Below are 10989 nucleotides of genomic sequence, written 5' to 3' on the forward strand. Positions count from 1 at the left end.
TTTCTAGAATTGCCGCTCCTCTTACCAAGTTAACGAGAAAGGGTGTTAGATTTGTTTGGTCTGAAAATTATGAGCGGAGCTTCCAAGAACTTAAGAGTCGGTTGACTAGTGCTCCAATTCTATCCTTGCCTGATGATAGTGGGGAGTATGTAATTTACAGTGATGCCTCTAGACAAGGCTTAGGCTGTGTTTTAATGCAGCATGGTAATGTGATTGCTTATGCTTCTAGACAGTTGATGCCACATGAGTCGAATTACCCTACACACGATTTAGAATTGGCAGTTATTGTGTTTGCTCTTAAGCTGTGGAGGCATTATCTGTATGGAGCCAGATGTCAGATTTTCACTGACCATAAAAGCCTTAAGTATGTGTTTACACAACCAAATTTAAATTTAAGACAACGAAGATGGATGGAATTGATTGAAGATTATGATTGTACCATTGAGTACCACCCCGGTAAGGCGAATGTGGTGGCGGATGCACTTAGTAGGAACCCATCCGTGACCTTGTCATATTTGAGGGCCACTCGAGTACCCCTATTGTCAGAGTTGAGGTCTACGGGGGTTGAGTTATCGGTTGATGAGGTTGGTACTCTGGTGGCTAGTTTCATGTGAGACCAGCATTCATTGATAAAATACGGGAAGCTCAGCCTCTTGACCCAAGAATTGAAGGGATTAAAGAAGGTGTTCGTGGTGGTTGGCAACTTGAGTTTTCTATTCAAAGAGATGGGACATTGATGTTTGGAAAGAGACTTTGTGTTCCTAACGTCGAAGCACTTAAACGAGAAATACTTGATGAAGCTCATAACTCTGCGTATGCCCTGCATCCTGGTGCTACAAAAATGTATCGGACTCTCAAAGAGTACTATTGGTGGCCAAGCATGAAAAGAGAAATTGCAGCTTTTGTGAGTAAATGCCTTGTGTGCTAGCAAGTGAAAGCGGAGAGGCAAAAACCGTCAGGGTTGTTGCAACCTTTGGCAATCCCGGAATGGAAATGGGAACATCTCACTATGGATTTTATTTACAAGTTACCTCGTACGCAGGATGGTAATGATGGTTTTTGGATCATTGTGGATCGACTCACCAAATCAGCTCATTTTCTGGCGGTTAAGGAAACCTTTAGTTTGGATAAATTAGCAAAGTTGTATGTGGACGAAATTGTAAAGCTTCATGGTGTTCCCGAGTCCATTGTTTCTGATCGCGATGCCCGATTCACATCAAATTTTTGGAGGAAGGTTCATAAATGTTTGGGAACAAAATTACAATTTAGCACTGCTTTCCATCCTCAAACTGATGGACAATCTGAGCGGACTATACAGACTTTGGAGGACATGTTGAGGGCTTGTTCTCTATAATTTAAAGGAAGTTGGGATAAGCACCTGGCTTTGATGGAGTTTGCATATAACAACAGTTATCACTCGAGTATTGGTATGGCTCCCTACGAAGCTTTATATGGGAAACAGTGTAGGACCCCCTTGTGTTGGGATGAAGTGGGAGAAAGACAACTTATTGGTCCTGAGATTATTGAAATCACAACAGATAAAATTAAGGTGATCAGAGAGAGGCTCAAGACGGCTCAAAGCAGACAGAAGAGCTACGCCGATAGTCACAGGAAGCATCTTGAATTTCAAGTTGGTGATTGGGTATTTTTGAAATTATCTCCTTGGAAGGGTGTGGTAAGGTTTGGTAAACGAGGGAAACTAAGTCCAAGGTATATTGGTCCTTATGAGATTGTGGAACGAATTGGTCTTTTCGCTTATCGCTTGGCTTTACCTCCACAACTATCTCAAGTACATGATGTTTTCCATGTCTCCATGCTTCGCAAGTACATAACTGATCCTTCACATGTGTTACCAGCTCAACCCATTACACTTACAGAAGATCTAACATATGAAGAAGAACCAGTACAGATCCTTGATCGTCGTGAGCAAGTACTCCGAAGTAAGGTCATACCTTTGGTTAAGGTATTGTGGAGGAATCACCTGATTGAAGAAGCTACTTGGGAACCAGAGGATCAAATGAGGCAACAGTATCCACATCTTTTTCCTTGACAGGTATAATTTTGAGGACAAAATTTTATAAGGAGGGGAGAATGTAGGGCCCCGTACCTTAATATTTTTATGAAGTACGTTTTTATCGGTTTTGACCGAGGAGTTGACTTTCTATTTTGTCTGTTAAGTTAGAATATTCTTTGAGTACGTCGTAGGTTACGAAAAATTTAGTTCGTGGACACGCAGTTGTATTGATCGGAGTTTTTACGGGAAAGTTGTAATTTATGTGTTGGAATGTATTGTTCCTTATTAAAATATTGGTTTTTGTTTAATGAAAAGGGGAAATAGAAAATTACTGTTCTTGGAAGTTTTTTTTAAAGGGGGTTTCCCTTTTGGGAAGAGAGAGAGAGTTAAAAACAGAAAGAAAAATCGGGAAGACCGATCTGTTCTTCCTCCTCCCCTTTCTTCGCATGCGCACAGTGACCGGAGAAGCCAATCTGGCAAATCCGGCACCATCAAGCCACCCCAGGTCGTCACACCAGTCAGCAAGCTTCCTATCTTCCTCCTCCTTCACCTCAGGTAAGAGATTTCCGTTGGGTAACCTTGTTTTGAGTGAATTTTGGAGGATTACCGATCAGGGGTTTGGGGATTTTCGACTAGGTTTTCGATTTCCGGCTGTTTCGGCCGGAAATCCTCTTGGTTTTGGCTCCCTGTGAAGTGCTAAACATGTATTCAACCTCATTTCAGCTTGAGGAAGTGAGATTGATGTTGAACGGTGGTAATGAATAGTAAACATCGAATTTCTAGATTTTGGAGTGAATTTCCGACCACTCCTGCTTAGTTTTGGTTGATATTGCAAGTATAAAGATTGTTGGGCTTGTTGAGGAGTTTGTGTTGGTGAATTTTGGTGACCGGATTTGAGTGGTGGCGCGTGAAACCACACGCTGCTGATGGTGGTGGTGGTGGTACTGAAGAGGCTCTGTTAGCCCCTCCAAAACCCATTAATTTGATTTTGAGTTTTATTTCAGACTTGAGGTTAATTGTTTGGAGTTTCTTGGAAATTAAATGTGGGATTTGGATGTTTTGAATTTTATAGTTGATGAATCTTTTGTCTTAATCTCTTAATAAATTACTATTAATGTTATTGCGGAATTGTTCTATTTTGTTGAGGGATTTGGAGTTGAGATTGTGGTTTGGAAAAAAAAAAATTTAGAGAGGATTTGAGATTTAGAGATGGATTTGTGAATGGAAATAGGGAAAGTTAAGAAAGAATTCGGAAATTTTGGAAAGGATATTATGTTTAATTTGGTGATCAATTATGGTCAAGGAATCGAGTTTAAATTGATTAGATTATCGAAACGATCCCTATGAAGGTTAAAGATTAAGCGTGGACGTTAAATTGTAAGGAAATTTTCGTATTCAAGAATGGAAATTCCAAATCGAAGAATGAGATTTTTTTTATAGAATGAATACTAATTTCTCGAAGAAATGAGTTTTGATCTTGAGATTGTTTCATCATTAAGGTTAATTATTATGTCCATTTATTACAGGACGTACTGAGCCCTCGAGCGAGGAGGACACAGGCAGGCAGCAGGATTAGCTGCGGGACTTATTAGTGAGTGGACTTTTATTTTTTTTAAATAATGCATGCAGCATGGAAATAAGTTTTCAGTTGGTTTATTGTTTGAAAAAATGTGACTCTGTGGAAAGTAAATGATTTAAAAAGGAAGCAGTTGACAAGGAGGCCAGTTTTGGCGCATGCGTATCTTACCTAGTTGGCAGTCCCTTATAGGTAATAGTCTGGTTGGCAGTCCCATCCGATGCGTCATCTGGTTGGCAGTCCCTTCCAGATGACATGAGGTAGTTAGTCAGCAGTCCCGTCTACTACCTGTGGCTAGTTGGCAGTCCCATCTAACCACCGCCTCCTATTCCGGTTGGCAGTCCCATCCGATGCGTCATCTGGGTGGCAGTCCCTCCCAGATGGCATGAGATGCCTAGGAAGCAGTCCTTCCTAGTCATCAAATGAGTTTTCTTGGAAAAAGTGTTAAGATGGAATTTTTATGGAGTCTCGCTGTATGTTGTTTTTGTTGAAAAGAGAAATGGGGAAGCATTCCATAAATTATTTCAGATTTTGTTTCGGTTTTGGTCCACTCACTCTAATGGATTTTATATGTTTTTCCCCTGGGCCCTTCGTTTTCAAATGCCCAGATTTCAGATTTGCCGAGATCGCGTCCAGGCTCTAGAGACTTTGGATTCAGCGCTTCCGTTTTGTCCGTAGGTTATTACTTAACCTACCTTGTATGATATCGGCTTAGTTATTAGTGTTGCTCTGATAACGCTTTTTAATTTGATGGATGTTTTTGTTCGGATTGATGTTGTTTTCGGAGGTTATGTTGGGATTTGAACTTTCTGAATGTAATATATGTGCTTGGAATGTAAATATGGTATTGTGGGTTGAGTAGAAGTTAAAGTTTTAATTATGTCCAGGTTTGTAAACTTTTTGGGTAGCCCATATTTAGGGGAGATTCTGCCGATTTTTCGGTAGGATTTAGCTTAATGTGGACCTCGTAGGCTCGTATCCAGGACTATGGGGTGTTCTTGGGTGGGGTCCTGTCATAGATCACCTACTATTCACTTCTTTTTATGTTTATTTTCACTCTCTGGGCCACAGGCACAATGTATTTCGTGCCCTGGGTCACTCTGGGTCACCCTAGTGACCTGTAAGTTGACCTAGTGTCCTAGGTCTTATTGGAAACTGTGCCTAAAAGGCAGTGAATAGTAGATGACTTGGTGACCCAACGGGTGAACTTGCTCTTAGATATCATCTCTGCCATCATTGCCACAAGAAGGCGAACCCAATGTAACCACCATCAAATCATCTAACTGCTCAAGTTCTTACAAATCATCCAATCTTCACAGCCAATGACACCGTTAGAAGCATTTCCTTGCAATCCTCCGACCTCTTTAACTCTCTCAGCAACTCGATCAAGCTCATGCAACACAATCTCTCATCAAACTCCTAAGAAAGATTTAATTGTAGTGACCGAAAAGTGAAATAAAGAGACTGACTTGGTCCGAGTCGGTGACCGGGGGTGTAGTGTTGAGAAGTAAAGACGATAAGTCAAAGCGAATGCCGTGGATAATCAAAGTGATTTTGCAATCTCTCCCAGATTGCGATGCGGGCCTGATTTAGATCTTGTCTGCCTTTATTGCCACCAAAATCTAGATCTGGATTTGGATTTGGAGTTGTGGTGGTGTTGGAGTGAGAGAGGAGACGGCGGTGGGAGTGAGAAAGAGAGGAGGGATCTGCATTCTCAAAAAGAAAAGACTAGAAGTAATGGTATTAATTAAGACTTTCAGGCTACATGCCCAAGAAGTATTAAAGAAGAAGATTAATAATAAAAAAAATAATAAAACTGATACTTTGGGGCCAAACAAGCTTTTTACTTTTAAAAATTCGAAATCGAGACTGGCTCGTTTGTTAAATTTTTTTTAACTCAGACTGGGCCGTTTGTGGAATCTTTTTGAGAAATCTAAACCGAACGGTCGGTTAGGGCCTGTTTTTCAGGTTTTTGGGCTTTTTTGCTCACCCTTATGCCGAAGGCTATGCAAGATGAGCAGCCAAAAAAGAAAAGAGTAGGCCTCTGGGCTCTAAAAACAAGAATCCTCCAAAGTCGAAGAAGGTGCCTGCTGATGAGGTTTTGAGTATGTTGTATTCAGGAAAGTCTTCTAGACCTACCTTGAAGGGCAAGGAAAAGGTGTATACGTAGCTTTTTATTTGTTGTATGCCTAGATACTATGTGTACTTTGCATAGTTAAAAGGCTTACTTTAAATAAGTGCATGCTCAGTTCGAATATAGTCAATCTATCCCTATGTACCACTGTGGTTTTCACCACGAATTCTTGATCTGTCCATAACAAAGCAGCAGGAAGGTATGTAATAGCCTTCTTGACAATAGCTTTATATCAATAAAATTATCATTTATTCTTTAAAAAAAAAAAAAAAAGTTGGTAATAGATAAAGTTGACTCAAATATATCGAATAAGTTGATTTTTACAATTTATACATGTATCATTTGTTCTTGAGGAGTTTTTTTTTTTTTTTTCTCTTTTCTTTTTCAAAGAAATTTTTTTTTTTTTAGAATAATTTTTTTGTTTTAAATGCTTTTTAGAAGAATATTAGCTGAACTTTATAATTCAATTGTCTTTTAATCTTTTGTAATGGACAATAATAATCATACTTGGCTGCTTACCAGTAACTCTACGAGGTGATCTAATAAAAGTAAACTATTATCCATCTTTCTTCCACCTAGAATTAAGAATCACCCCCAGTTAATGAAACTGCATAATACATTGTTTTGGGGGGGGGGGGGGGGAGGGACATGAAACCTGAACACCAGGTTACAATAAGCATAGGGAGAACATCCCGAGATAATAACGAGAGTCTCAACAATAAGTATGTATTATAACATGCACCGATTAGCGAAGAGTGCATCTCTGACTACTCCATTAGATTTACAAAGGTAGTGACATACCGGAAAGTAAATGGTTACTCGAAGCCATAATATACTAATAAGATCAGTTTTCCCATTATGTTGCTACCGGAAAATAAATCAAGTGACATTTAGTTTCATCCTGCCACTAGGAAGTTGCGACCATTTGACAACTCACCGCCTAATTAGGACAGACAAGGCACACAAGGTGTGCAGTCCGGGACAGAGTCCACGTTTCCCTAATACTCGATAGGGACTTATTGCCGGCATAATGCCACGTCTAACTAAAATAAACAAACAGCATAAATAAATAAATAAAAAAACATATCAGGCCTAAAGCAACAGCCGAGGCCCACGTAACCTTTAGCCTAAGCCCTTATCGAAATTGCAATGGACAATTGGCCCCTTTTAATTGGGTTAGCTCACTCTGTAAGCAGAAATTGCAATATGAAAAAAAATTAAAATTCAACTCGTATTGTCATGCAAAATTACCCCATCAAGAGATATAGAGATATGAATTCAACTTGCAAGGTCACTCATGACATGCCCGCTTAGTTAAAGAGTTACTAAATTTTGTTGCTTAACCTAAATTTCATCCATAAATAAAGGGATACCACATGATTTAAGGAATATGTGATGTCTTCATCTATTTTTTATCACCATCTTCTTTTGCCAGGCCTATTTTTATCTAACTAAAATTAACCACTGCAAGTGGCCTAGTGGTTATTGTCTAATTGAGTGTGCTCCCCAACCTAGGTTAGAACCCTGAAGCTGTCAAAGTGACCAGGCACTGTGCTGCAATGCACAGTTGAAGCATTTCACATGCGTTGAAGGGGTTTATCTTGGGCCTAGGAAGCCTTTGGGTTCCCTTTGACAAAGTCAAAAAAAAAAATCTAACTAAAAATATAATAATTTAATTAATTAAAAAAAAAAGGACTCTTCATCCGAGGTGGTACAAAAACAAAGAAAAACAATATCAAACATCAAATGGAGGGTGATACTACTAACTTCTTTAAGGCATGGCGCTCTGTATTTTTCTGTCATTGGCCATTGGCAAATTAGTCCGTAAGGCAGTGTTTGGGTAGGAGATTTTGAGGTGGGAGATGACAATTAACAGAGATTTTAGAATCCCACGTGATAAGTGCCTTGTTTGGCAAAGAAACAAGAAGGAATTTGAAAGAACCGGGACTTTACGGAGGATATATATTAAGGCAAATCCCTCCTCTAAGTTACACCTGAAGAGGTGTAACTTTGAAATTGAAATTCCCAAGAACAACCACGACGCGTCGATTTCTCGCGATTTCTTCTAGTTCCATCGCTGATCTCCAGGTTTCTCCCACACATTGGGCTTTCGTTTCTCGTTGTAATCTAGGTTTCATCGTTTAGTTTTTGGGATTTTGGACTTCCAATTTGGGTGATTCAATCATGTGTTATTATTCTTGATAATTCTTCATTTGCTTTTGCGGTTTCTTCATCAAATTTGATGTGATTGGCCTGCTAGCTTGCATTCGTTCAATTTGAGGGATGTTGATTGTTTGCCGGTGTTTTGAGTTTTGAGTTTCATACATGTCGAGTAAACAAGAAGCTCAGTGTTTAAGTTTCGATCTTAAAAAGGCTCAGTGTTTTTTTCTTTCTCAATGTGAGATATCTACATTTCAAATGGAAGTTAACCCAATTGACATATTCATAAGTTTAACTCCAGAATCATCTAGATAGGCCATAAAGTCTGCATTTGAATATTTTTGGTGGGATTGGATATGGTTTCTTTGCTCCTTTTTTGCTAGTTTCTGAATTGAAATCAGAGATTACAAATGTGTGAATTGGAATTCAAAATGTGTGAATTGTGAATAAGTGTACGATGAAGTTGACTACAAATCATTACTTGTAAAAATCATCTTTAAAAAAAAATTGGGCTACTGGATTTAATTATCATGTATTGATGTAGTTTGCTGAAACTCTTTATTTATTGCAGCACAAAGACTTATAAGTTTAAGATTGTGGTCATCTCTGTGTTTTTATATAGGATTTGGTTGCAGCTGGTGTTTGTGTGGCAATTGGGCACCTGTCCAAGCCTTTAACTGTTGTAATTCTTTATGGCAAAGAGTTTGATTTAATGGCAACCCTTCAAGCTGGAGAATTAGATGGTTCTAGGCTCAAATTATAAAAACATGTTAAGGAGATGCCACTAATGCTAGATTATGCTTGAGACTATTCTCAAGAGTGTTATCACTGATGAGTTTTCTATTGGTGCATGTTACTATGTGAGTACTATACTTTGTGTGCATATATTCCGATATAGACAAATGCCATTAACACATTAATATCAGTAATATGAATTTTAGTTCCATTTTGCTCAGTTATACTAGACCAATACTAACAGAAAAATCATGTTCTGCATACTCGCACTTTCACAGAACTGAATATTCTCATTATTTTTCATGTACAGTTAGACATTATTCTGAGAAAATACACTCCATTAGTCTTGATCAATCTATGTTGCCCACACCAATCGGCATTCCATATCGATGATGGTTGGTAGGTTAGGGAATGATTCTTTCATGTAGTTAATATCTAGTGTCCTGAATTATTTTCAGAAGAGTCATAGCTAAAAAGAGCTATTCTTTTCACTTTATAGGATGGGTGATGCCATTACATCTAGCTATTTAAGGCCAAAGAACAGATGTAGTGAGGCTTTTGTTGATTAAACGATCGATGTTGCTGGAATCTGGTGTGTAATCTTCAGCATGATTGCATATGCTTCCCCTCTTTCAGCTATGGGTAAGACTTTTAAGACTACTTACGAAATGAGACTTGGCAGACCCCTCGACTTACTCTAGGATTGGATATGGTAATGAGACTTGCATCCCACTATCAAATCAGTCAACTTGTTCTTTTGATTTGTTTTTGTTCTTATGCCTACAGTAGCAATTGAATGAACTTGGTATAATTTGAATTTGATTATAGCAATAAAGAATTAAATATACGGTTTATTTGATATGCTAATTGTTGACTGGGTTATGTAGAAGGTATACGCATTACGTCTTAGATTGGTCTGCACCCTTTTCCCTACTATGTACTAATGCTAGCTTTAATTATGTATTGGCAAGTATTTTTCTTTACATAGTAATGATATTTTAGATTGATCTATATGCATTCAAATTTTCATAATGAAAATCAATGAAGATAATGTTTTCAACCCAAATTTTTTTTTGAATTTTCTATGTTTGTTTTCTTTTCATTATTCTCATTATGTTTCTGTTAAAACTAGATTTTTGAATCGGCCATGGAAAGGAACCACATTCACGACCTTGTAAGTTGCCGCCCCAAATTAAAACCGAAGAAATCGCAAAAAGAAACGAGCCAAGGACCTCAATCGAGGTTCAAAAGATCTAAGGATCAAAGGTTGCAAGACGAGTACACGACATACCCTTCAAGCTTGGAATGGAGAGAAACTGAGAATTTTGCATGCTAGATCGCCAACAAAAGACTGTGTGGTCACGACATCAATTTTGTTGTAGTTGCATTTTTCAAATTTCTAGTGTTTTTCTTTGTTTTCCATTTAATCGAAGTTTTGGAATCAATATTTCATTCATTAATGCTCCCTTTATTATTTATTGGTGAGCCAAAAAAAAATTTTAAAACATAATTTAGTTAAAAAAATAAATAGCAAATTACCACTACCTACACTTTTAGCCCATAAATTACCAGCAGCAAACCTGTTTTTTTTTTAATTCCCATGTGCTAGTGTGCAAGGCCCATGTGCAAGGTATTATCCCTTGCGGTCAGATTCATTCCATTTTTTAATTATTTCTACTGACATGTAAATTACGAAACTGCCATTGTGATTTGGATAACGTGAATTAACACTGCTGAATGTCAGTAGCATTATGAAAAAAGAATATCTCTACATTCCATCTTTGTTTTTTGTAGAAACAACTCATTTATTTAATAATTCCAAAAACTATTTGTACATATTACAATATGAAACTTGGACACTATCATTTATCTCTGGCTTTGCTGCTTCTGCATACAAGCAGTAGTGTACTGAGGATTAGTACTACGTCACCCCCAACAGTATACTGACCCTCAGTAGTGTACTGATCAACAGTAGTGTACTGGCCCCCAGTAGTATACTAGTCTGGCCTTCTCGTGTTTGCTCACTTCAGCATTGCTTTCATTAGCTCCATCCTAATCCAATAAAAAAGTACCATAAACACAAAACAAAAGCATTACACAACACCACCAATCCAATAAGAAAGTACCATAAACACAAAACTAAAGCTACTGACTCTCAATACAAAACTGAGAATCCACCAAATACAGGGAAAAAAAAATTGAAATTCAATTTTATTCAGCACCAATTATTTGGTCATACTTTCAGATCAAAAACCAGTGAAATCAAATAGTTCTATGGAATAAAATAAAATAGAAAAAAAAACAACAAATAGGACCAGATCTGAAAATTTTCAACTGGAAAGTACTGAAAGCTACTTTAACAAATAAGGA

At 37.9% G+C, this 10989-nt stretch overlaps 1 long non-coding RNA gene across 2 annotated transcripts; it reads left to right on the forward strand.

Annotated features, from left to right (window-relative positions):
* The first annotated feature begins 7486 nt into the window (after positions 1–7486).
* On the forward strand, positions 7487–10093 carry LOC112182276. Of its 2 annotated transcripts, none has more exons than XR_002929375.2 (4): positions 7487–7812; positions 8930–9018; positions 9119–9331; positions 9752–10093. It is a non-coding gene; the product is annotated as an uncharacterized LOC112182276 (long non-coding RNA). The 2 variants fall into 2 exon arrangements; XR_005804363.1 differs by having other exon boundaries at positions 9119–9261.
* Positions 10094–10989: the final 896 nt, after the last annotated feature.

Source organism: Rosa chinensis, chromosome 1 (genome assembly GCF_002994745.2).
Source record: "Rosa chinensis cultivar Old Blush chromosome 1, RchiOBHm-V2, whole genome shotgun sequence".
NCBI lineage: Eukaryota > Viridiplantae > Streptophyta > Magnoliopsida > Rosales > Rosaceae > Rosa > Rosa chinensis.